Source organism: Scylla paramamosain, chromosome 3 (genome assembly GCF_035594125.1).
Source record: "Scylla paramamosain isolate STU-SP2022 chromosome 3, ASM3559412v1, whole genome shotgun sequence".
Taxonomy (NCBI): Eukaryota; Metazoa; Arthropoda; class Malacostraca; order Decapoda; family Portunidae; genus Scylla; species Scylla paramamosain.
Window position 1 is genome coordinate 12,717,412 of NC_087153.1, and position 25,727 is coordinate 12,743,138.

At 39.7% G+C, this 25,727-nt stretch overlaps 1 long non-coding RNA gene across 2 annotated transcripts; it reads left to right on the forward strand.

Moving 5' to 3' along the window:
* Positions 1 to 1,027: 1,027 nt before the first annotated feature.
* Positions 1,028 to 25,494, forward strand: LOC135090400 (uncharacterized). 2 transcript variants are annotated; one of them, XR_010261902.1, is made up of 3 exons: positions 1,028 to 1,540; positions 1,761 to 1,936; positions 25,168 to 25,494. It is a non-coding gene; the product is annotated as an uncharacterized LOC135090400 (long non-coding RNA). The 2 variants fall into 2 exon arrangements; XR_010261901.1 differs by having other exon boundaries at positions 1,028 to 1,529.
* The last annotated feature ends 233 nt before the right edge of the window (positions 25,495 to 25,727 follow it).

Genomic DNA, 25,727 nt, shown 5'->3' on the forward strand with positions numbered 1-25,727 from the left:
AAGAAAATAACTTGTAAGCTCATTTGTTACATTTGTATAATATTTGTTTCTTTTCCAATAACAGGAGGATAAGAAAACAACTTGTAAACTCATTTGTTACATTTGTATAATATATGTTTCTTTGCAAAATTGCTGCAGCAATTTTGTCTTTGTTAGATGTTGCAACTCCACATAAACCAAAAAAGAAACTGCAAACTTATTACTTAGCTGGAAATTTTAGTTTCTTCAGCATGCCTTTCTTTATCATCAGTCAGTCATGTTTCTAAAATGGCATTTTGTTGCTGGGTGTGAAATGGTTCCATGCTCTCAATATCACATGAGAGGAACTCACACGTTGCTGGGACCACTGTGATGCCAACGGGTGACTGGTCAGTGATGTAGTCATAGTCATACGTGGTGTAGGTAATATACCTGTTAACCTAGTAATAAATAAAAACAGTATTCTTTATGCATATTGTCAAGAGGAAAGTAACAGGAAGATGATTTATATACCAGTGGTACATTTATAACAACTTGTATTGTGCTGATTATATATATATATATATATATATATATATATATATATATATATATATATATATATATATATATATATATATATATAGGATCACCTGAAGATCCACCACCCCAGCCGCACTCGGGGTGGCAGATCTTCAGGTGAGACAATCTGGGATGGCGGATCTTCAGGTGATCCCATACTTTTAATGAAGTAAACTTTTTTCTGCATTTTTTATATCCACTCAGTTTTTTAATGCGTTAATGTTGTTAGGTTAGGTTAGGTTAGGTTAGGCTAACCTAACCTAACCTAACCAAGTGAGAGTCTGGGATGGTGGATCTTCAGGTGAGACAATCTGGGGTGGCGGATCTTCAGGTGATCCCTGTGGGGTGGCGGATCTTCAGGTGATCCTATATATGTATGTATATATATATATATATATATATATATATATATATATATATATATATATATATATATATATATATATATATATATATATATATATATATATATATTTTTTTTTTTTTACTTTTATATAGGTGGCTGTAAGAAACAGGATAAATATGGATAAATTGTTGCACAACTTTCTATGTGCATATGTACACACACACACACACACACATCGCGTAGCGTAGTGGTTAGCACGCTCGGCTCACAACCAAAAAGGCCCGGGTTCGAATCCCGGGCGCGGCGAGGCAAATGGGCGAACCTCTTAATGTGTAGCCCCTGTTCACCTATCAGCAAGTAGGTACGGGATATAATCTGAGGGGTTGCGACCTCGCTGTCCCGTTGTGTGGTAAGTGATTTCTATGAGCTCTGAGCTCTTCCCGGTGGTGACCAGCAGACGACCGTAAGTGAATCACACACAGAGCACGCACGTCGCACGCACACGCTCACAGACAGAGCATGCGTGGACACAGCAAACGCACACACTGAGGGAGCTTGCGTGCACACAGAGCCCGCGCGCACACAAACAGACAGAGCCCATGCACATAAAGACAGCATACACACGCAGGCGACGTTCAGTGAGGTAGGAGACAGGTTCGTGTACTGCACGTCTCTCTCTCTCTCTCTCTCTCTCTCTCTCTCTGATGGATGCTGTATCTCATTGCAGTTATAACTGCAACTCTCTCAATATTATAATCATTCCCCAAAGATCTATATTAAATTCTGTCTAGTTATCTATGCATTTGCATCATAACTCTCTCTCTCTTTCTCTCTCTCTCTCTCTCTCTCTGATGGATGCTGTATCTCATTGCAGTTATAAATGCAACTCTGCAAGTAAGGGTTAATATCACAATGATCTTTGACCTGCTGTCCCTGCTGATGGTGAAACACTTTGGAGAGCCAGTGTTGTTTTATGGAGACCTGCCACCCTTCATGTGCAGCGCCAGCTTATATGCTATCATTCTTCACATCCTCTCGAAGCTCACCCGGGTATGTAGTTAATGCTCTCTCTCTCTCTCTCTCTCTCTCTCTCTCTCTCTCTCTCTCTCTCTCTCATCAGCGCACTGGTAAGACATAATGCATTTGTGCCATAGTTAAATTCCACTTGAGAGCTGTGAGAATCATGCAAGTTAGATTAAAGGAATCTGATAAATCTTGATAGGTAAACGGTTGGATTTTAGGACATAAAGTAATAAGTGACTGGATCCCGATTGAAAATGCAGCATTTTATGGTTATAAATATATATGTGTATGACAGTTTTTGTATATGGCAAGGTTGCTTTGTTAGCACTTAGCCATCAAATGTGCAGATGCACTTTATAAAGTTTTTCCTGAGATAGACACATCTCAGGCTAGTAGTCTTTTCTGTATTTCATACTTTATTTTCCTTCTGCTGTTCATTTCTGTTTGGTTTTCACATGTGAAAGCACCAAATTTCCTTCCATAGCCTGCTCAGAGAGGCCTACTGTATGGAGACAAGGCAAAGAGCAAAACCAGGAGTGCCTCAGCATGATTTGGAATCAAGTTAGTTTTTGTACATGCATCCATAAGCTCATTTCTCGCAAGCTGGTAGTGGATTAGAACTTGCTTTTAACACTCAAGGACTAGCATCAGAAGGGTGGATAAACAGGAAACGAAAATGGCAACACTATAAGGACAAGAATCAGGAAAAGATTAAAATAAAATGTGGAACAATAAGCATAGCCACTTACCTCAATAAGGAGGAAGAGATTTTAGACATGATGGAAGACAGAAAAATTGACATATTAGGCCTGGCAGAAACTAAACATAGAGAAGAAACAGATAAAGAACTGAGACATGGGTATATTTTGATGTACAAAGGAAGAAAGGAGAATGCATAGAGTAATAGAGTAGGCACAGAAGAGGAAAAAGAGGAGTTTTTAAATAACCCAGAGGAAAATTACAATGCACGTCAAGAACAGACATCACGATGGGAAACTTCAGTGCAAGAGTGGGAAATGAAGGAAGAGGAATTGAAACAGTCATAGAACTATTTGGAGAGCCACACAAGAATGAAGAGGGAGAAAACTAATAGACTTATGTACAAAATGATCTTAAAATTATGAACAGGTTTTCAAACACAGAGAACAGCGTATGTATATTAGATATTGATGGAACAATAGTACAAGACAGTTTGATAAAAAATCATTCTTTGATTACTTTGTATCACCAAATAAAAAAGTCATAGAAAGTATAAAAGTTGTCCCAGGAGTGAGTTTGGATTCAGATCACAGACTTGTTATTGGAGAAGTGAAAATAACAAAAGTAACCACTCCCAGAAAACATAAATGGAAGGTGATAAAAACAGAAGGTTTAAAAGAATCAGGAATAAAAGAAGAATATGAGACAAAAATAACTGAAAGACTGGAAGGATGCATGGGGAGAGAAGAGACAAATTGGCAAGATGTAAGTAACATAATTAAGGAAGTTACAGAACAGGAATTGGGAAACAAATGGATAGGAGGAAGTAAGAAGAAGCACTCCTTGTGGTAGTCTGAAGATTTGAGGAAACTGGTTAGAGAGATTAAGAAACTCAGAATATGGCTGAGGAGAAGAACACCAGAAACAAGCCAAGAATATGTGGAGGTAAGAAGTTAAGTAAACAAAGAAAGGAAAGAAGCTAAGAGGAAGTGGTGGGGAGAAAGAGGAAGAGAACTTGAACAAGATGTACTTCAAGATAGAAAAAATAAACTATATAGATTCACCAAAGCATATAGAAAACAAGAAACAGGACTAATAAATATGAAAAATAGCAATGGAGAGGTTATAACAATACCTGAAGAAATTAATGATCATTGGACCACATATTTTAAAGAATTACTAAATGTAGAATGGGAAGAACAAATAGCAGACTATGATCAAGAAGAAGAATATATCACAAATGAAGATGAAGATGATATAACAGGAGAAGAACTGGATAATGCATTATCAAAAATGAAAAATGGAAAGTCATCAGGTTGTGACAGATTAAATAGAACTAATAAAACGTGGGCAACTTCTAAAGATGAAAATATTAGAAGTTATAAACAATATGAAGGAGAGAGAATATTCCAGAACAATGGGGAAAAACAATAATAGTACCTATATACAAAGGAAGAGAAAGGAAACTGCAGAAATTATTGAGGGATTGCAGTAATTAATCATATCACAAAATTGGATGAAAGAATCTTAGAAAAGAGGGCTAGAGTGATCATAGAAAATTAACTTGGAGAAGAAAAATATGGATATAGATGAAATAGAAGCACTACAGATCTTATATTTGCTTTGGGGATAGTAATAGAAAAGTCATGGGAATTCAGTAGACATGTATACATTGCTTTTATAGATCTACAGAAAGCATTTGACTCGTTAGCAAGAGGAAGACTGGCAACATTTAGAAGAGAGGTATGAAATAGGAAGCAGGCTGAAGAGAGGAATAATTAGCCTTTATATTCTTTGTGAGTACAATGTAAGAATGGGATACGAGAATGATAAATGGTTAAATGTAAGCTCTGGAGTAAAACAGAGCAGTGTCACATCCCGTCTTCTTTTTAGTGTATACATGGATGGAATAATGAAATGTTTTAAAAGGGGATATAGACAAATAGAAGGAGACACAATGGTATATGCAGATGATATAGCTGTGTGGAGTGACAACAAGCAAGACATGGAAAGAGCACTGTTGAGATGGAACAAGGTACTGACAGATGCAGGTTTAAAGATGAATGTGGAAAAAACTGAAAAAGTGAAAGTCCATAGAGGGGAAGAAGACTTCGTAGTAGAAATACAGGGAAGCAAAGTAAAAAACGTCAGGGAAGTGAAATGATTAGGAAGTATATTTACATCAAAAGGAAATAATAAACAAGAAATAACTGACAGAATAGTGCATTATACTAAATCAACAGGAGCATTATATCTACTACTCAAGGATGCACATATACCTCTAACAGACAAGAAAATTATGTTTGAAAGTATTTTGATTCCAACTCGAATACATGGGTCATAAACATGGACAACAAACAAGGAAAGAAGCAGAATACAGGCAGTGGAGATGAGAGTTTTAAGACTGATTACAGGAAAGACAAGAAGAGATAAAATTAGAAATAATAAAATCAGAGATGTTGGAGTTGTCTCAGTGTTGACAAAAATAGATGTGACTCATTTGAGGTGGTTGGGACATTTTGAGAGGATGGATGAGGGAAGAATTGCCAAAAGATAGGAATGGGTACCAAATGGTAGTAGACCGAGGGGAAGACCCAGGAAAAGATGGAGAGATGCAGTTAAGGAGACATTAGATAGATACAACATGCCAAAAATAGAGAAACTTAGGAGACAAGGGACTATGCAACACAATGGATGAGGAGGCTGGCCAGCCTCACTGACAGGGACACTGACTGGGATCTGAAGTAAGAAGTACTGTAATATTTCACAATATAATATTTTAAAGATAGTAAGACAAGACAGTATATACTTGATTGAATTTTATTGTTTTTCCTGCCTTTGTATGTGGTAGGTTAATGAATACACAAGATACATGTATGGAATTTATTTATTTATTTTGCTGATCATTGGATTACAACTTGAAGTAATGAGGGAAGTCTTCATGCACTCTCCATCCTGCCACAACACTTCTCAGTGGGAGATATCATGAACTGTCAAGTTCTCGGTGTTCGCTGGATGGTTTAAGAAGTTGGTCAGCATCGTCTTGAAGTACAGAGTAGTCGTCTCAAAACACTACATTACGGTGTACCTATTGATTTCCTGTGCTTTTATCCCTTCCAGTATTTTTCTGTTGCTATTTTACCATGTTATTTCTTGATAGTTACTTGAGTTTACATGACTAACATAATTTTATATAGTAAAATATAGTGAAATACTGAATGATGAGTGTGGAGCAAACTAATATACAAAACACAATAGCAACACAAGAAGGGATCTCTTAGCCACACAGAAACTAAGAAAAGATCACCATAAAATGGAGGAACTCTGAGAAACAACAATAAAGACCTTGATAATGTCAGAATAATGTTCAGCATTGTTGATATGTTTACATGTGACAAAATGAATGAATTAATTGGAAAACTGGAAGAAATTAATGAAAAGCCACATGTGATTGCCAGTCAGACCAAAGTTCTGTAGATTTTAGAGGTCAATATCTGAATATGAGATACAAGGATATGATTTTATCAGGGAGAAATTTATCCAGCAATGAGGAGGGACGAGGCATGTTACTGTATGTTAAACAAGGAATGATTTTCTATCTTTGAAATTTGAAAAGCCTTTTAGCGAATATATGAGTGTGAGGATAAAAACCAAAAGTGGGGACTTGCTACTGGTGTCCATTTATAGAAGGCCTAGCAGTGATCAGGTGAATAATTAAAAGCTTCTGAGTTTACTCCAGGAAATCAGCATTGCTAAATCTAAATACAAAGTAGTACTTGGTAACTTTAATCTGCTGGGTATTGACTGGTGATCTTTCACAGTTTGTGTTGGTGAGTGTAATTTTGAACATGATTTCATTGAAAAAGCATGTGATTGTTATTTTACTTAGCATGTACACAGTGTAACCAGGTCCAGAGGTGTCAAGGGAAACATACTGAATCTTATCTTTACTGAAGATGAAGAAATTATAAAAAATGTAAGCATAAGGAGTTCGCTTGGGAAGAGTGACCACGCCTGTATACACTAACTGTGAGGTAAAGGCATTAGATGCACAATGTAAAAGAATAGTTTACATGTATGAAAATGCTAACTACAAAATAATGAAGCAAAAATTGAATATAAACTGGGGGAGAGTACCTAGGCAATGATAATGTGAATAAAGTATGGAAGAAGTTCTTGGATAAGTTTCAAGAAATAGTAATGGAATGTATTCTGTGTTGAGAATTTTGGGACAAGGACATGACGAGAAGAACTAATAAAAACTTACCTATGACTTGGAAATTAAGGTCCAGGATAAAACGAGACGAAAGATTATGGGAACAATTGAAGAACATGAGGAAAAATATGGAGGGAGTTAAAAAAAGACTTTACGTATCAAGTGACCAGACACAATACTGTAAAGTTGATAACCAATTGAGGAGAGAAACAAGAAAACTATTAAAAATATAGAGAAAACCATAGCAAATAATATACAGTCTAATCCAAAAGTATTTTGGAGCTATGTAAAGAAGATGAAATACAAACCTCAAGTCACTGATTTATATGTTGGTATTGAAAAACGAGAAAAGATCACCAATAACAAAGAAAAGACTAAAGTCCTTGCCAAATTCTTCAAGTTTGTTTGTGAATGGACCTGAGGCTGCCATACCAAGCCTGGAAACTAAATAGATTGAGGAGTTATCATTTATGGAAGTAACAAAAGCACAGATTGAAAGAGCCTTACTAAACTTGAAAAGAAGTAAATCACCAGGACCAGATGGACATCACCCATTGGTTATCAAGGAGATTATGGAAGCTATCCTAAAGCCATTGGAAATCAACTTCAATTTATCCTTGAAGGAATGTGAAGTTTCACAGGACTGGAAGAGAGCAAATATTACTGCCATCTACAGATAGAGAGACAAATGTGATCTGGGCAATTACAGACCAGTAAGTCTCATGAGTAAAATCATAGCTTCAATTGTAAGAGAAAGAATAATTACACACATGAAGAAGAATAATCAGTACAGCAATAGTTAGTTTAGGTTTATCTGAAAGATCAACTGTGCTTCAGTTAATAAAAGTACTTGACAAGTGGACAAAGATTCTGGATGAGGAAGGGGCCATTGACATTGCATACTGTGATTTCATGAAGACCTTCAATACAGTTCCATACAAAAGACTGTTGGAGAAGTTGAGAAGTTATAACATCAGAGGAGACATACTGGGCTGGATCAAGGCATTTCTATCTGGCCAAACTCAGAGAGTAATGGTGAAGCATCTTCTTGGCAGGCAGTCACAAGTGGAGTACCACAATGGTCAGTCCTTGGGTCCCTAATGTTTCTCACCTATATAAATGATCTCCCAAATTTAATGGATCATAGTGAAATATACCAGTATGCTGATGACACAAAAGTTTTCAAAAAGATCAGTGAGCATGGTGATTGTTACACAACTGCAAAGTGACTTGAACAATGCTGAGAAGTGGTCTGACAAGTGGTTGCTGAAGTTTTACCCTGAAAAATGTAGCTTTTATGAGAATAGGAAGAACAGAGGTTTGCAAAAGTCAATATGAGATCAGTTCTGGAATACAGATGAAGGTGGATGTGAAGGAGATCTCTGGGTAGTAATGGACAGTACACTGAGATTTGAGGAACACCTCACAGAGAAACTGAACAAAGCCAACAAACTGATGGGACTAATCTGAAGAACTTTTAGCACCTTGGATGAGGCAATATTCAAAATATTATTTGTATTACTGGTGAGGCTACTGCTGGAATATGCTAATCAGATATGGTGCCCATACAAAGTCAAAGACAGAGAGTCTTGAAAATGTACAGTGAAGGGCAACAAAACTCATCTAACACTCCAAGACATAACATATGAAGACATATTAAGAAGGCTGAAATTACCGACCCTTGCATACAGCAGTCCGCAGAGATGTTACTGAAGTTTATAAGATAATGAATGGAATATATGATGAAGTTTGTAAGAATTTATTTTATAAAAAGAGAAGGATGCACAAGAGGACATGACAAGATCTCCAGGCAATGGATAAAATGCAGTGTTAGAAAATATTCTGCCAGAGTAATAAACATCTGGAACAACCTACCAGAGGCTGTAATTGCATTCATATTAATCTTGGAGTTTGAAAGACAGAGCCTGGAAAAATTGAGCTAAAATATAATTATAAAGCAAATTTAACCCTAGAAAGGTATACATCCAAATTTTTGGGTAAACGTGTGCCAATTGGAATCACTGTAGGAAAAAATAAAAATAAAATATAGACATGTTTTATTGATGCTAAATGATAGTCAAGTACAAAAATAAGTATTTCTTACTACTACTGGTGAGTTTTTTTGTAATAAAAAAAATTGAAAATCTGACTTTGAGTCCACTGAAAAAAAAAAAATAATAATAATAATAATAATCTGTGATTTGCTGGTAAAAAAAAAAAAAAAAATGAAATTAAGAGAAAAAATTGTTACCAAAGTAAACTAGCATGATGGTGGATGCCATATTCTGCCTGCCAAACCTTCGCTGCAAAGCAATCATGGTGCCTGGAATGAATCAAAATGGGTGATTTTAAATGTGTGCCGATTGGAATCATTGTCGAAAAAAATAAAAATAAAATATAAAGACATGTTTTGTTGATTCTAAATGGTACTGTGGTACAAAAATATTCTGGACTACTATTAGCTATGTTTTATAATAAAATAAAAAAAATCTGACTGACTTACCAGTTATTCTTGGCATTCGAAGCATAGGACATCTAAATGGTTGGGATACACAGGCTTCTCACACTGGGAGCAGACCGTCCTTGTCTGTCTTGCTGTCTTCCAAGGGCAGAAACTGCACCTCCTTTTGTTGTGGGGACCTGATGCAGCTGCGCGAACCACAGATGTATCATGGGTGATGTTGAGGCAAGATCTCATGGGCAAGATGACTGACAATTTCATGCCCCTCTGACAAAGCCTCACCTCAGCCCATGGCCTCACCAGTTCCCTGGCCAGTGTATGCATAAAAGTGCATCGCACTGATACCTTGTAGCTGTCTACACAGAATGAAAGCATACATGACAGCAATATTTAGGATTCCATAGAATAGACAGACTGACCACCGTTGAGTTTTGTGGCTGCAGGAGTATCTGGCACACATATTATCCAGTACATCTACTCCACCTTTTGTTTTCTTATAGTAGTGGATAATCTGTGGTTTGTCCTTATCTCCAATCTCAGGAGCGTTGTGTTTTGAAGATAACAAAAGAGCAACCTTGTTTTTCTTTTGACTTGTATGACACCATGGTGAGGTTCTCTTTGAAGAGGAAGATGCTTGTGTTCAGGGGGCATTTTAGCTTAGTGTCAACCATTGCTGAAGGGACATACCCCTTTCATCGTAATGTTCCTATGAGAGTTGTTCCTCTTTTGTCTAGTTCTTCTGAAAGGGACTTAGAAGTGAACCAGTTGTCCACAGTGATGTTTCTGCCACTGTCCAGATAAGGTTCCATAATTTTCATGGTGTAATATTCACCAAGTTTTCCATTGGTTACTTTTTCATGCCTGTGCTTCCCCAAATCAATAATGGCATTTAGCATATGATTATTTTCCACATCATATGCTATTATAAGCTTCCAGCCATATTTCTTAGGCTTGTTGCCAATGTAGAATCTAAACTTGCATTTTCTTCCTCAAAACCCTAACAGTTGTTCATCCACTGTTATATCTGTTCCAGGGACGTAACTTTCTCTGCAGTTGATGTTCAAAGAACTCCCTAATCTTGGTCAGCTCACCAGTCTTCTTGCATTTATCTCGTGTGCTTTGGTCATCAAATACTAAGAATTCCAAGAGGAATTGGAATCTTCTTTCACAAGCTCCATGTTGTGGATCAAACATTTATGTTGTTGTCAGTTTATTATCATATTTAGCCCCAGATTGTATAAGTATGCCCATGAGGGCCATTATCTCCAGGGCATGTGTGTGATACTGATTTAATGTTATCATTGGCATGTTTTGGTGCACATACATCTATTCTCTGGTATGTTTATGTCACCATGTCTCACACCATATCATCCACAAAAAGTGAGAAAAAATCTTTGGCGGATACAGCATTTCGTGACTTGGCCGTCACTCCTTTTGTGTATGGGATGACTGCTCATGTGGCTTTGGAAGAGGTGTCTGGGACCATATAGTTTTGTCAGATGTAAGACATTGGCTACAAGATAACATGGATCGCTTCTCAGCACGATCAACGCTCAATGTGGATACACCTGTTGGATCCTGAGAAGGTGATGATGGTCCCGCTGATGCGTCCTGGGAGGGTGTGGATCCACCTGCTGTTGTCCTGAGATGGTGATGATGGTCCCGCTGATGCATCCTGGGAAAGTGTGGATCCGCCCACTGTGTCCCGGGAGGGTGATGATGGTTCTGGTGATAAGACCTGAGAGGACATATGAACCACTACACTTGCATCTGAGCTGAATGGATCATCCCAAGACTCAGGTACAAATGCTGGATCAGAATCATCACTGGATGAGTCAGTGAAAACAAAACATGTTCTCTTGGGCTTTGGGGTGGATGTGCAGAGACATCGCTTGACAGGAAGGCCTGATGTTGATGGTACTCCCTCATCAGTAGCTTGACTTTCCTTAGTAGGTGTTATAATAGCACATACACCACCACCAGGCAAAGCACTACACTCTGAGTGTCTCTGATGGTGGAGAGGAGCCACGAGATGGAGGGGGAGGGGGGACATCCCCATAGATGCTCACTGAGGGGTTCTGCCATTGGTGACTGATTCCAGTGTGATGTGTGGTGACTGAGACATCACACTGGAATTCAGTATCTGACATATGTCATCCTCAGAAATTGGCCTCATTTGAGGCATGACTCAAATCCCCCCCCCAAAAAAATAAAATAAATAAATAAATAAATAAATAAATAAAATAAACGTAGATAATGTATAAAACTAGCTTTAGTATATGGGTCATGTCTACTGTCCAACAAATTTTACTCAAAGTAACACTCAGAAAATTCGCGCCAAATCATCTAACACAACAAGATATGGCAACTTTCCTTCACCCTTTTACTTTTTTTTATCCAAAAAATTATTTAGGTTTACTTGTGCCAATTGGATACAAAGCTACTTACCATAGTCAGAAATCTGTGGGGAGTACTGCCACACACCCTTCCCCTATGAGCGCATGTGTTACATTGTGGGTATAACTAACAAAAGTTGTCAAATACCCATTTCTGTGGGAACACTGTGCGCGAAAATATAAAATGCACAAGTGTGTGATTCCAATTGGAACAGGAATACTCATCTAGGGTTAAAGGTCACCTACCATCCAACCAATACAAGTAGTAGATAACTTAAAGAACTGGTGTCACAGGCCTGAGAAATCAAGCCTACTACCAGAAGTCATCTGTAAGCATCTGTAAGAAACTGCCCCACCATCAAGTGACCATCTAAATTACCAAAACCAAATCCTCCCAGGAGCACCACAAAACACGTTCATGTTCCAGCGCTGTATACAATACATGAGTATAGCATTCACAAGAACATGTCAGTGTACACTTGTGCTATTGCTGACTGCAAGCTGTCATTGCGTAAGCAGGACAGAGACGTGAAAGGATGGTGTGCCTTTCCAAGGAAGAAAGACACTGCACAAAGACTACTTTGGGAAGCCAGGTGTAAGCGGAGAGCGACTTGGAGGGCAACCAATTTCCAAATGCCGTGCAGTGTGCTCAAATCACTTCTTAAAGTGGGACAACGGGCCTTCACCTTCTCATCCTGATCCAGTTATTCAGGTATTACTGCAGTTTCAACCACTACACCATACGTAATTATAGCCCTTCGCAGGATCTACAACTCACTGTTTGGAGCATTTCTAGCCCCATTTTACCTTGTTGGAAATTAATAATAACTTTAGATGAGAATTTTGAAGGTTTAAGTCAATTCCAGCTTAGATCTACCTCCAGTTGTTTCTCGCGGGATACTGAGTGTATTCGTATGTTATCACTGGTGCGCATGCTTGATGGCTCCATAACGTTGAGTCACATGTTAAGACCTATGATGACGTGGGGTTACCAACTGTGAATCAAGTCACACGGAAACTTGTCGGCCAATCACATATAGGCACGTATGTTTAGAGGGGGAAGGAAAACCCGGGACTGTCTGTGCTGTGTCAGTTAGCCCATGGCCACGTAGAAGATGCGTGCTGGCTGTGAATATACGAACTGGCAGTTTACCACCATTTCCCTCACTATCTTAAGGTATTTTCATTCAGTAATTACTGTTGGTAGGTAGTAATGACTGACAGAATGTAGGAGGTTAGAAAATGTTACATTACATTAATTTACCTCATGGGAGGGGGGGATTAGGATGTTAGGTAATGTTAGGTTAGTGACCTTAAGGGGGCGGGACTGGGAGGGGATGTTAGGTTAGTGACCTTAAGAGGGGGTCCAGGGAGGGGCTTTGCTTGGCCCCTCCTTATGCTTGTTGACTTTGGTGAAAGAAATAAAGAGGATGGGTATATTGGTTGAAACTGCAAATTTACTGGCAGGCCACATGAACAATACCTTGATCTTTACCTTGATGGGGTCTTGGGTCCCTCATCAGACTCTCTTGCATCTTCCAACCAGAAAAACAAGACAACAGCAAGTGACAACAACAAAGGGTTGAATGATTATAGATGCGATATAGAAGTGTAAAAAGAGAAAAAAACAAATTAACGATACTCAAAAAGAACAGGACTGTTCCTTACTGCCACACTCTTCAGATCCTATACTTTCCATGGCAACTAAGGTTGTCTTTAATCAAGCGAATTGATGCCCTACAAGCTGATGTGCATGTTGAAGTCAAGACCTGGAATGATTCATCACCACTATGAAGTATGTGATTGTACCACATAGTTTTACTGATTAACTTAAGGTATTATTTTACTCTTTCACCAGTCTGAAAAAGGTTTTTCTTACACTTACCATCGGAAAGAGCTTCTCATTCTGAGTAATTTGAACCCCATATATATCCTCCACAAATCATTTATAATGCTGAGTGTGAAAGTAAAAATTTTACCCATCTTTGTATAGCATATATGTTACTGTACGTAAAGCGTATGTACCTCACGTCATTATTCCTCAGCATTTATAAGTGAAATGTTCAATAGTTTTCTATTTGCATGAAAACGTGTAATGTGTGTAAGTATCAGTATTCAATGCTATATTAAGCACCAAAGCCGATGCTCACTTGTTGGTAGAGTGTGGTTAACCCACTGATCGCCTGTGGGCATCACTCACGGCCAAGTCGCGCTCAAAGATGGGCAGGATGGTGACCGAGGTAAATACTTCAATTTTGTAGTAAAAACTGATTGTCATAGTGCCAAGTTGATTGCATGTGTTGTTAATGAATATTGTAATATGTTGAAAGTGTTTAATATCAGTGTATAATGTTATTTTGTAAGAAATTGAGACCGAGAACTTGTTTGCAGTTCTTACGGTCATGCCTACCTCATCAATAAACGTGTCAGGGAGAACTGCCTTTCCTCGACCCTACGGTGATGGGTGTGATCAGTAAAACAGATCACCTGAGAGCCAATTGATGCCCAGCCGGTGCGGCTACAATATATATGCCAGACTCAGATTTTTCTATTGGTATTAACAAAAAATAGACATTAATATAATAATGACTTTAAATCAACACTAGCTATATACCTTCATTAACATGCATTTAGGCAAAAAAGTGACCTTACAAAAATATATTTATTACATAACAATTTCATAACATTGATGAAATATAAGTCCAATACTTTAAATTTTGGTTTACTGTGCTTGATTGCATATCAGAATTCCAAATGTTTAGAGGCAGCCACAGCAGATATGGAATCAGATATGGATTTGTTACTTTCTCACTGGTTCGTGTGGCATATTTATTTGCATCAGTCATTCACTTACTTCCTAATCACTTGAGTGTAGAGAACTCTTGAGCCATGCCTGAAGGCAGAGGGTGATGCTTGCCAATCTTCATGTTCACTCGAGTGAGGAGGGGAGGGAACTCGAATGAGGAGGAAAGTTCTTCCACAGTCTTTCCTTCCTGGTGAAACCTCTTGACAAAGCCCCTTTCGCATGAATGGAGAGACACTCCTGAAGGTTGCTTGTCAGTCAGTCCTCATATCACAATCTGAAGGAAGGAAGGAATGTCATGTTCACTCTTTTCTAGTGAATTATGACTGATGCTGCTTCTGTCACTGTGCTAGCCTGTGGTGGTGGTGTGTTGCATTGTGTAGTGTTGGATCATTGTGTCCATAACTCCTCACCTGTTCTTTCTAAAGGTTCCCAAAATAAACCATAACTCACATATTACCAACAGCAAACAAGTATAACAACATTAAGGGAAATTGCTAACCAAACGTGAATTGGTGTATGTGTGTATGTGTGTGTGTTCGCATGCATGCATGCATTATTTGTCAGATTTACAAGTGTGGCTGGAAAACTCAAAGCTTGCAGAGGAATGCAGTATATAACGCTCTACTGAGGTGCCATCGAACGTTGGTTGTAGCAAATGAGTGGGAACTTCTTATTTTTTTAAAGGCAGATATCTGAACAAGATATCAAAAGCATCGAGTACTCTGTTAATCCATAAACTGCAGAGGGAGGGGGAAGAGGCATTGTTAATCTGTAAACTGCCGAGGGAGGGGAAGAGGCTACGTGCCACGATGGTTTAATGCAGATGTGGACAGGAATGACCTGCCATGTTGTTAGGGGCTGATTCTCTGAAACAATAGATAGTTAGATAGTTTATTAACCACAGCAAGGTACAGCATAATTTATGATTACATACAATAAGTCTGTAAGATTCCAGTCTACAACAATGTAAACATTATAAATTAAAATTTGCAGTCCAAAATTATATGTGTGGTGATCTGACAAGATTTATTAGTCCTGCCAAGTAGGTGTCCACTGACTTCACCTGCAAATTGATGACCCCACACCTGCGCAGAGGCGATGTTCAGTGACGTAATAGGCAGGGTCATGTATCTCTCTCTCTCTCTCTCTCTCTCTCTCTCTCTCTCTCTCTCTCTCTCTCTCTCTCTCTCTCTCTCTCTCTCTCTCTCTCTCTCTCTCTCTCTCTCTCTCTCTCTCTCTCTCTCTCTCTCAGTATTCACAACATATATACAAGACTGTATAGGGCATGTTACACTTTTGTATTGATGTATATCATTGAGTAAGTAGTGGATTAAATCTGTATATTGTGCACTTTTATCAGCTTAAAGCGCCACCTTTCCTCATGGCACTATTTCAAAAACCGAGTTTTGTTCACCACACCAGTGGAGTGGTGGGTGTTCCTTGCCATCTGTTTGCATCCACCTTCACCTGTTGGTTGGACATCTCTCACACTGAGGGTACTGCTGCGGTGAACATATTCCACAGTCGAGAGACTGGCAGTGAAGGTCCTCCAGTGCTGACTGGTGTGTGACCTTGCCACCCCAACCTGCTTGTGGCTGGAGAGCAGTGTTCTCATGTCTGTATGTGTTGGTCGAAGCGGAGCTCTGCATCAAAGTTCACTCTGAGGATCATGATGTGGTCCTGGAGTTGGAGGGTGATGGAGCCGAACCTCACCTTTCCCTCAACAGCTTGTGAGGCTGCCAGGTACTGAGACACTACCATGGCCTGAGTCTTCTCAGGTGCAAAGCTCACCTGCCAGCACTACCCCTGCCTCTGTATTATTTGCATTTGCTGGCTGATTTTGGCAACTGCTCACTGGCTTTTCTGGCAACAATAAGAGCAGGAGAGTGTGCAGTCATCAGCATACATGGAGACTACTGGCAGGGTCCTGAGAAGGTAATCAGTGTACAGGTTCCAGAGAACTGGCCCCAGCACAGATTCCTGAGGAACTGAAGCTCCCTACTAGGAGGCTCCTGGACTGCTGCCCGCTGAGGACAACATGGAGTGACCTGTCGTGGAGATTGTCACTCATCAGCATCAAAAGGTGACCTTGAATGCTTTTGACATGGAGCTTTTCGAGCAAGCCCTTGTGCCACACATGGTCAAAGGCACCCACGATGTTGGGTGTGGCATGAGCCTTGTTGCTGTGAGTTGGGTTCCTCTTGAAGCAGAGTCATGCACAGTGCTACTTCTCTGCTGCAAGTCAACATGATACCCAAACCAGGGCTGATCGGTGAGTCACAACCTGTACTGGCAGTGAGGAACATGCCATTGTTGGAGAGACTTGAGCCGCTCATTGAATGCCCTGGCCTTGGCATCTGCTCGTCCAGAGAGAATAGCTACCCAGTCCGTATTCTGCAGATCCCTCCTCAGCAATGGCCATTCTGCTTTGTCCCACAGCCATATAGTGCGGGAGATGGCTTCGTCTTGTGCCACACCCATGTCAGTCTGCATCAGGATGGAAGTGGGGGGGGCAGTGTTGCCTGGTGGGCAGCATGCATGGACTGGAGTTGCCTTGCTGAGCAGGAGGGTGATGACGCACCTCCTGTTGCTGTCTTGTTCTAGTGGCTTGTTGTCTGCCCATCTGTTGCTGATTTCCTGTTTGTCAGTTGTTGTTGTTGTTTCCACTGCCACCAGTATTACTAGCGATGTTGTTTCTTTTACATGGGTTGGGGAGGCAGTGATTATCTTCCCTGTTCTCATCCTCCCTGGCTTGAGTACCACTGTTCCTGTAGCTGGCTGAGGTGGTGGTGGTGGTGGTGGTGGTATTGTCCTCGCAGGTCCTGTCAGCTCTGTTGTCATTGAGTGTGGGTGTGGAGCAGGCGAAGAGTTTTCTTAACTTGTGAGGCTTGCCTGATGATCATGAGCTTTGACGGGAGGCAGACTTAGAGCACGTTTTCCCAGTCTTTGTCTATTTTACTGGGTAGTGCACTTGCAGTTCTGGTAGTAATCTGAGGAAATTGCTCTTGTTGCTCTGCAATCTCCATCATTTCTGGTACACTTAGAGACTTTGCTAAAGGAGTTTTCTGGTCTAGGAGGAGCTTTGTCTTCTCCCTGTACCTTTTTATGATTAAATCTTGCTTTTTGTACTCTCCCTGAAGCAGCATAAGTTATGTGGCAAGTTCTTCTCTAGTGGAAGAGGAGAGGAGGTGTTGAATGATGTCTTCTGTCTCTTCCTCCTGCATGTCAGTCAGGTCCTCACTGTTGGCCTCCACAGACTCTGGGATGGCGGATGATGTCACCTTGTACGTGACTGGCTGAGAGAAGCCATGTGCAACCCTTATATCTGCTGTTTGGGAGCAGTTGAAATTGGCATCTGAAGAACACTTGGCACACTGAATTAGGGCAGTCTTCCTCCATACAGGGCATCACAGGCTTGTCACGTGTAACAGCTACATATACAACAACATCTAGCACTAGGGAAACCAGCTTGGCCAGCCCAGGCGATATTGTTGTGTAGGGGAGGAGAAGCTGCCATGTGCGTCAGTGGTGGTGTGAGGCAGGTGGGTCAGGTCAGGTCAGGTCAGAGCCTTCACTGTGGTTAATCCCTCCAGGAATGTAGGTGAGGCTAGAGGCCTTGGAGGGTTGTGTTCCCAGGGGAATTCTGCATACTGAGACAGCAGGGAGGAGTGTAGGTACAGTGCTACGGTGACACTTTGGATACACTACACTTCTAAGTCAGTCACTGCACTTAACTCACTGTCACTGCGCTTTACACACTGTCACCAGACTTTTTTTTACCATCATTACACACACACACAACACAATGTTCACATCATGAATGGTGTAGTAGTGGACTGACTATCCTTCTGATGAGATAGGTGGCACTTGTGATGGAGGGTGTATCAGTCCTTGGGTCACAACATCCACTATAGTCTGACCATTTTATCCTGAGCATTTGGGCGTTGTCCTTTCCGGGGATTTCCTGGCCTTCAGCACTGCCAGACTTGTAGCAACACACACTTATGTCAGGTACTTACTACTTCAAAATTAAATGGAGTTGTAGTATTACACTGTAATCCTCCAATAAATTGAGTTAATGTAGCATACACTCATACCTTGGTACTATGGACTAAAGGGGGGAGAACATTGGTCTGATGAAGCCGATTGTCTGTAGGCGCTGACACTAAGCATTAAGTTACATTAGGAGCAGGTAATGTCAACAAATACATTACGAAAGACAGGAATAAATACAGTACAGTGAACCCACAGTTTTTCAAGGGGTCATGTTCCAAAGGCACCCATGAAGTGCTAAAATTCACATAATATTGATACTACCCCTAAAATGTTTACTTATTGTTTCTATTAATAAGAAATACCCCTAAAATAGCTACTTATTGTTTCTGTTAATAAGAAAAAATACTCACTGATGATGGATGAGATGAATGAAGATGATGAAGTAGCTGTGCAGCTCGATATAATGAACATATACGGAGAGAGAGAGAGAGAGAGACAGAGAGAGAGAGAGAGAGAGAGAGAGAGAGAGAGAGAGAGAGAGATGAATTGTGGTTGTGTGATAGCCAGTGGATGACTTTGACAGTGGCTGGTGTTGGAGCTCTCCCTCTCTCTCTCTCTCTCTCTCTCTCTCTCTCTCTCTCTCTCTCTCTCTCTCTCTCTCTCTCTCTCTCTCTCTCTCTCTCTCTCTCTCTCATACACACACACAGATAAGTTAACACACACATGCACACACTGTCATGGTGGACAGAGAAGTCAACGCAAACAGGTGCTCCTAAAAATCCAGCCATCTACATCTCTGAGAGCTGCCCTAGTGGAAATACAGAGGTGAGAGTTCACACTGGTTTTACTTGTTGCTGTCCCGTCTCCAAAAGTGTTTTGTAGAAAGCAGTTAAATTGTTATAATGAGTGATGAAGAGGGGCTACTTCAGTCCCCTCTATGTTGTTTACACCAACAGAGACTGTCCCGAAGGGAAGACAGAGAGACTTCTCGGGATTTGGGGAAGAGGACTGAAGGGTTGGGGAAACAATGATGAGAAGGAGAATTATCACACTGGAAACCAAAATGAAGGAAATGAAGGATAGATTTGACAAGATGGAGAAGATGGTTGAAACTTTGATTGCTGAGAAGAGGGTGTGGAAAGGTGCATACGACGATCTACGTAAAAAGTTAATGTTATATGAAAAGAAAGCAATGAAATATGAAGGCAAAGTGGAAGAGTTAAACGTAAAACAGGAAAACTGGAAGAAAGAACAAGAGAAAGAAAAGATCGATTTTAGGAAAATTGTGGAGGAACAAACAAAGGCAAACGACACAAAAAGCTAACAGAAAAAGTTGTTCAAGTTATAAAACAGAAAGAAAACTTGGTGAGAGACACTGTGGATAAGAAAAAAACTGTTGTGGTATTCGGCCTGAAGGAAGAGTGTACACCTCAATGGACTGCAAGAGAAAAGAAGGAAAAGATATGTGTTGAAAAATTAGTGGGGACATTACAAGAAGAAAAAGAGCTAACTGGAGACATTGAAGAAATTAAAAGACTGGGTAGATATGTTGAGGGTGGACAGCGTCCTATGAAAAGAAGGTTTAGGTCACAAGTGGCAGCTGAAGAAACACTAAGTAAATCCTGAAAACTGGCCAAGGTGGAAGAATACAAACAAGTGTGGATTAAAAAAAGATAGAACCAGAGAAGAGAGAGATACTGTAAATGAACTAAGAAAATAAGCAAATTAAAAAAAATGGAAAACTATCAGAGGTGGAGAAAAAACAGTTCTTTTGGAAGGTCATGGACATGAGGTTGAGAAAGTGGTACAGGAAGGAAGTAAATGCAGAAGGGGAAGACTAAAAGTAGCATACACGAACATAAAAGGACTAATGTCAGAAGTGTTGGAACTAGAAGACTATTTAAAAGAGGAGAAACCGAGCATCATGTGAATCGTTGAAACTAAATTGGCAAGTGAAGGGGATTTATTAAATACTGGTGAAGGAAAATACAACCTCTAGATGAGAAATAGAAAGAATAAACAGGGAGGAGGTGTGATGCTTCTAGTTAGGAAGGATTTATTAGTGGAATCTGTCACATATGGGGTGGAGGAGGCAGAAGTATTGAAAATAAGCTTAAGACAGAATATTGGAAGATACCATAACGTTGTGGTGACTTATGTTCTCCCCTGTTCCAATTCTTAGAGAGAGGATGAATATAAGAAAATGCTTGAAGACACAAGGACATGTTTGGCAGAGCTCCTTGAGGAAAATGGTGATATACTCCTGATGGGGGACTTCAACTGTAAAGAGATATCTTCAGAGAATTGGATCACAGAAGGCAGTGAGTCATCATGGGGGGAACAAGCTACTAGACCTGGCTATTGAAAATTTCTTGACACAATGGGTTACAGATGACACAAGATTTAGGGGAAATGAAGCACCTTCAAGGCTCAATCTAATTTTCACCAAGGAACAAGAAATAGTAGAAGACCTTAAATACATAAACCCAACAGGAAAAAGTGATGTGCTGATTCAGTTCACAGTTATGGATCATAACCTCAGTATAAGGAAAGAGGACCACAGAAGAGAATGGCTAAACTACAGCAAGACTAACTTAGGACAACTTAGGAAGTATTTCAGTGAAGTGAATTGGAACATAGTTATTCAAAAGACATAGAGGAAAAGTGGACAGTTTTCTTGGACAATTATAATAAGGGAGTAGAGAAATGGGTATCCAAAAGATCAACAGAGAACCTTTTCAAAGAGGATTGGTACAACAGGAGATGTGCAACAGCTAGATTGGAGAGAGAAAAAGCATGGAAAAAGTGGAAGAAAAACAAGAGACTGGACCTGTGGAACAATTATATAAGGAAGAGGAACGAATATGTCAAAACTCGCAGAGATGAGCAGAAAATTTTTGAAAAGAATGTTGTGGAGAAATGTAAAGACCAACCAAAATTATTTTATAAATTCATCAATGGAAAACTAAAGAGTAAAGATGAAATAAGCACGGTAAAAGCTTGAGAAGAGACAGTGGATGACCCAGAAAAGGTAGCTGAAGTGTTTAACAGATACTTCCACTCTGTGTTTACTAAAGAAAATTATTTCAGAGGTGAGAGGACAGCGTTAGAAAAAGGGACAGATTTAAAGGAGATTAAAATGACAGTAGAAGTAGTAAAGAATATTTTGGAAGACCTGGATGTAAGGAAAGCAATGGGTTCTGATGGTGTATCGAGTTGGATTTTAAAAGAGTGTAGCTCACAATTAGTCTCAGCACAGCACAATATAATTAGCCCCACCCTGGTAAAAGGTAGAGTACCCATAGATTGGAAATGGGCAGATATTACTCCAATTCATAAGACCAGAAATAAAGAAGATCCACTAGATTATAGACCTGTATCACTCATGAGTGTGGTGGCGAAGATTTGTAAAAAGATTATCAAAAACAGATGGGTGAAATACCTAGAAGACAACAAGGTGATAACAGAGAAACAGTTTGGCTTCAGAAAAGGAAGATCTTGTGTTACGAAATTGATAAGTTTCTACTCAAGAGTAATATATATAGTGCAAGAGAGATAGATGGGCCGACTGCATATACTTAGATCTAAGAAAAGCATTTGATAAAGTTCTGCACAGAAGACTAAAATGGAAATGGAAAAAAATTGGAGGACTCGGTGGATCACTGTTAAAGTGCATGACTGAATTTTTGACAAACAGAGAAATGAGGACAGTAATTAAAGGCAGCAGGTCGAACTGGAGAACAGTAATAAGTGGAGCCCCACAAGGTTCGGTACTTGCACCTATTATGTTCACAGTTTATGTAAATGATATGACAGAAGGTGTAGAAAGTTGCATGAAGGAAAGTAACAAATAAAGAGGACTGTAATGCCTGATTAATTAAGTGCTGATTTAAAAATCAGGACTCAATTAAGATTAATGAATGGTCATTAAGGTGGAACATGGAGTTTAATGCTAAAAAATGTAGTGTGATGAGGTTTGGAAAAAGTGTGAAAAGACCAGTTGGCAACTATTACTTAGGGAATGAGGAAATCTCTATAAGATAAGAAGAAAAAGACCTAGGAGTAATTATTACTGATAATTCATCATTTGGGAAGCACATAAACAAAATTATAGGAGAAACATATAATCTGGTGAGAAACATCAAGATAGTATTCTCCTATATTGATGAGGATATGATAAAAAACAAACAAAAAAAACATAACAACAATGATACGTCAGAGATTGGAGTATGCAGCATTAGTGTGGTCGCCAAGTTTGAAAAAGGCTACAAGAAAGTTAGAAAATCCAGAGAGCTGCAACTAAAATCCCTGCAAGCTTAAGAGAGTATAGTTATGAGGAAAGATTGAAGAGATTGGGCCTGACTACACTAGAAAAAAGGAGAGAAAGAGATGATTTGTTAGCAATATATAGAATATTGGAAGGAGTGGAAAAGTTGGACAGAGAAGACCTCATGATACCAGATATGAGAGATACAAGAGGATATGGAAGGAAATTGAAAAGGAGTGTTTGCAGAAGAGACATCAAGAAACTTAGCTTCCCACACAGAAGTATAACAGTGTGGAATGAACTTAAGGATGAGACTGTGTGTGCAAAGACAATTCATAAATTTAAAGAAAATCTAGATAAAAGTTGATATGGAGATGGGACAGCACAAGCCTAGTGTGGCTCTTGTCCTGTATTTCACAACTTGGTAAATACAACTAGGTAAGTACACACACACACACAGAGAGAGAGAGAGAGAGAGAGAGAGAGAGAGAGAGAGCATTGCATCAAGGTCACTTGCTGGCTGTCTTTTCTACTTTCCCTCCAGGTGGCATGGTTATAGAAAATTATGATAATTCAAACACAACACATAAAAAGGGCAAAAACCATGAAACAATGAGCTACACTTATTGATACATTGATTAAACAAATTGACCACCTGCTACAAGCAGCTTATGTCCAGTGTTGCCACAACTCCATCCGTACCACAGTCAGCTGCTCGAGATTTTGTCCACTGCTTCTGAAATCTGTTAAAGCGAGATCTGTAGTACTGAGGTATGAGTGTATGTTTTTTTTGTGTTAACTGCATTGTTTTTTGTAAACACCTTAATATTTGGCAGCATTTCCTCCTAGCATTGTCCTGTCTCTTTGAATGAATTGGGTCACACTGCCAGAGTGATCATGTCAATCCATTGGCCACTTCCTCTTGCACTGTGCACAAGGAGAGAGGGAGGAAAGAAGAGAGAGAGAGAGAGAGAGAGAGAGAGAGAGAGAGAGAGAGAGAGAGAGAGGAGAGAGAGAGAGAGAGAGAGAGAGATGCAAATGCATAAGATAGATGAAATTTGATATAGATGTTTGGGGGATGATTATAGTATTGAGAGAGAGAGGGGGGGGGGGGGCACAGATTTTTCTCTAACTCAAATAATTATAATTCATAGACAAGTATAAATCTCTTTAAAAGAAGTACATTTGCGTGAAATGTAAATTCTGCATGCAATACAGAGAGAGAGAGAGAGAGAGAGAGAGAGAGAGAGAGAGAGAGAGAGAGAGGGTGGCTTGTCTCTGACAGGCTCTAATCCAATAATTTGTCCAGTACAAAGTTTGGCTGTGCCACAGGCTAGGAAATCCCTGGAAAGGACAACACCTAAATACTCAGGATAAACTGGTTGAACTGGTTGGACTATAGTTTGTTATTTTGCAGGAAAAATTAATTTCCCTGCTTTTTGTCTCACACTAGGATTTACCACTTGCTAATCTGTGTATTTTGCGAAGTTCCGTGTAAAGTGAATGGAGGTGTAAGAAGATGATCAACGGAGCTGCGAGGAGTATGTCTGTCCTCTCTTGTGATCAGGTCAGGATTCTCTCTCTCTCTCTCTCTCTCTCTCTCTCTCTCTCTCTCTCTCAGTAAAATATTACCTGCTCACTCCTCCACTTAACTCCTAAAGGAGCCACCAGATTTCTATACAAATGTCCAAGGTGTCTTGCAACTCTCTCTGCCTCTGCCACCTTGGTGCATTGCTGACCGCGTCAACAAACCCTCCACGTACATTCACAAGACGGCACATAACTCATTTCCACACATCCTCTGAAAACAGGGAACGTTACTTACCAGAACTCTAAAACACAGCAAATCCTCCTCAAGTGGCCATGTGGAGGTGGAATTGACATTGAAAGTAACTATCTAGGTACTTTCTGGGCAGGAATGGGAAAGCCACCATTTCATCTTGGAGTTAGTTGGTGTTTCAGTATAGTCTCTGTTTGAAGTAATCAATCCAGGCAAAGCAGTTGAACTGTCAAGCTCAAAAATAGACTAGTTGGCCATTTCAAAAGTATTTCGATCTGTTTTATTCATATATGTGATAGGGGAAAAAAAAATCACTTCTGAATCAAGTATTTCTTAGATAAATTTATGAAGAATAGGAGAGTCATGGCTATGTACAAAATGGTGCAAGAGTAAGTTATCAGAAACACTTTATCTCCCACTCACACTCTGCAAAGAACATTCATCCTGACGGGTTTCTGAATACACGATATAACTTCTTACATGAAAAGCCTTCTCAGGGTTAGGTTTGGTTAGTAAGGAAGTTTCAAAGAATGGATGGCAAAACAAAGCAGAGTAGTCATGTATTTTCACTAGGTATAATTTTGCTTGAAATTACATGTACTTGCATCCATTTAATCTTTCTCCCCTCTGTCCACAGGTCCCAGAGGAAGCCCTGAATAAGATATCTTATGGCAAAATTCTGAGGGGGTTTATAGATTTTAGAAGTAGTCCTTTAGAGAAATGAGGTGCTATGATGGCCCACCTCAAGGTGCTGTATCTCATTGCAGCTATAATTGCAATTCTGCAAATAATGGTCGCTTTTACAATGACCTTTGGCCTGCTATCCCTGCTGATGGTGAAACACTTTGGAGAGTCAGTCTTGTTTCTTGGAGACCTGCCACCCTTCATGTGCAGTGACAGCCTGCTGTCATTCATCACATCCTCCTGAAGCTCACCATGGTATGTACAGTCTCTCTCTCTCTCTCTCTCTCTCTCTCTTGTGTGCTTGATAGCTAAACAGTTGGATTTTAGGACAAAGTAATAAGTAACTCTGGATCCTGATTGAAAATGCAGCATTTTATGGTATGTATGACAATTTTGTGTATGGCAAGCTTGCTTTGGTAGCACTTAGCCATCAAATGTGCAGGTCCACTGTATAAACAGTTTTCCCTGAGATACAGACATCTCAGGCTAGTAGTCTTTTTGGTATTTCATACT